Source organism: Macrobrachium rosenbergii, chromosome 30 (assembly GCF_040412425.1).
Source record: "Macrobrachium rosenbergii isolate ZJJX-2024 chromosome 30, ASM4041242v1, whole genome shotgun sequence".
Lineage (NCBI taxonomy): Eukaryota > Metazoa > Arthropoda > Malacostraca > Decapoda > Palaemonidae > Macrobrachium > Macrobrachium rosenbergii.
The window spans coordinates 16,128,501-16,131,000 of record NC_089770.1 but is presented as its reverse complement, the minus strand read 5'-3'; the positions used below and the strand labels follow the sequence as shown (position 1 = coordinate 16,131,000).

At 36.3% G+C, this 2,500-nt stretch overlaps 1 long non-coding RNA gene across 4 annotated transcripts in view; it reads right to left on the bottom strand.

Annotated features, from left to right (window-relative positions):
- Window positions 1-2,500, bottom strand: part of LOC136855100 (uncharacterized) — a 424,042-nt gene that overhangs the window by 181,338 nt on the left and 240,204 nt on the right. The window lies entirely within an intron of this gene.

The following is a 2,500-nucleotide window of genomic DNA, read 5'->3' as shown; positions in this document are numbered from 1 at the left end:
AGAGAGAGAGAGAGGGAGAGAGCATTGCTAATATATGTGAAATATTCGTCATATTTCTTGATTATCTACAGGTAACTAGTGAATCTTACTAATTTTCTCTATTTTGTTAACACATCTCCCTCTTTCTATTTCGCCTATTCATGGGATGAGGAAGGAGAAGTAAAAAATAATGCAGGTGAATCAGAAGGAATAATAAATAAGAGGCAAAATAGCATTCTTTGAACTGACTTACTTTTTCATGGGGAAACAAAGGAAAAAACAGGTCTCAAAATACAAAGAAAAAGTCCTTTTCTTCTTCTTCTCTGTTTTCTTTGCCAAAGAACTCCTTCGGTTTAATCTAATTTCCGTTCTCCATATCCATTCTTCAGAATAAAAATAGGAAGAAGATGAAGGAATCCCGAACACGAATACCATGTTAATCGTTTTATTATTCTTTATTATTCTCATTTTAGGGTTAGTAGAAAGAATGTACCGAGAAAGAACAGAAATTTGCTTCTTCTTATTCCACTACATGATCGAAGAATGAGGAAACCCAAAAGGAAAGTGAATAAAAGTCTCATTTTCCTTCTTTTCGTTAAGAAAGAAATGGGGAAAATTAGCTGAAATAAAAAATGGCAAATCACTTCCGTTTCCGCCTTATTCAGTTGTGGATGAGAACCAAGACAGAGAATATGAGAAAAAGTTAAGTATACCTTAGTTTAACCAGACCACTAAGCTGATTAACAGCTCTCCTGGGACCGGCCCGAAGGATTAGACTTATTTTACGTGGCTAAGAACCAATAGGTTACCTAGCAACGGGACCTACAGCTCTTATTGTGGAATCCGAACCACATTACAACGAGAAATGAATTTCTATCACCAGAAATAAATTCCCCTAATTCTTCATCGGCCGGTCGGAGAATCGAACGCGGGCCCAGCAGAGTGCTAACTGAGAACGATACCCATCCATCCATTGAGGAACTGCAGCGTGTGAAAATCGTAAGAGGAGAGAACGAAAAACAAATTAAGAACGGAAAATGATTCGGTTTTGCATCGGCTCTGTCAAAGCGACTTCGTCCTCGGCGTTGTATTGAAAAGGGTAAGTTGATACCAAGGTCTAAATATTTTCCAGCGGGAGCGTTTGGTATATTTTCAGCGTCCCGACATTTTCAGAATGAAGTAAACATTTGGCCGAATTTTTCTTGAATGATATGTATTTGGAGAATCACAGAAAATGGGCTGTCATTCTCATGGATTTTTAAGGTGAGGAAAATATGAAATTGTTTCTCCGAGTTCGTAACATGGAGAGGCATTGCGTAATAAAGGCGTACTTGTCTCATTAGTGTCAATTGCCGCTCATAGTTAACTGTTTAGGTCTACTGCAAGTTGTTATGCGTTAATTTTTCTAATGAAGTGAAAAGAAATGTCATTAAAAATTTGAAATTCAATTACTAGTGATTGCTTCAAAAATTAAGAAAAAGAAATATGTCATTAAAAATTTGAAATTCAATTACTAGTGATTGTAAGTTGGTATGCGTTAATTTTTCTAATGAAGTGAAAAGAAATATGTCATTAAAAATTTGAAATTCAATTACTAGTGATTGTAAGTTGGTATGAATTTTTCTAATGAAGTTCAGAAATATGTTCATATAAATTTGAGTCAATTACTAGTGATTGCAAGTTGGTATGCGTTAATTTTTCTAATGAAGTAAACAGAAATATGTCATTAAAAAATATGAAATACAACAACTAGTGATTTACCACCAGTCAGCAATGCTGAGAAATATACTGCTGTATTCAACATGACTTCAGGTAGTTCAGAAACTGTTTATATGGATGATCCCCTACGGGACAGTACCTTAGTGCACCGATTTTTAACTAATGGTTATTTGCAATCTCTGCGCACCCGACTCCAATTTAACGCGCTCCCTTTCTTCAATCTTGCTGTCCAACCCATCTAACCACTCCAACTCCCTTTTTTCACTGTCTTAAATGCTGAATGGCTGAAAGAGCCACAGTGCCTGGATTCACAACATAAATTCCATACATTATTCATACATGGAAATGTCTAAAGAAACTGTTAATATACTAACTTAAACAAACGAACATCCACGTACACAAGCACCAGAGGTGACACATCCTACAATAAAGCCTCTTCGTCACTCCACGGCACATCAGCTTCTTCTGAGCTGCGTCGATTCCTTCAGGACTTTGCAAGAGGAATCGCATCAGTATTGACAGTTCGACGTCTTTCCAACTGGAGGTGGTGTCGTGGGTACGAGCCATTATACTAGGCAAGGAAGGAACGTCTCAAAGGCATTGTTCCACTAACTTTAGTTTGTAGTAAGGGCGCGTGGAATGATCAAATATATAAAAGTACTTACAAATAATCACGTTTTTCTAATATTAGGTTTATATATGGAGAAACATCTCACTCTCTCACTCTATCTGAATACTGATCTCATTTTATACAAACATCAGTATAGAAAAAATAAACATTCTAAAAATTGGGAATTGACAC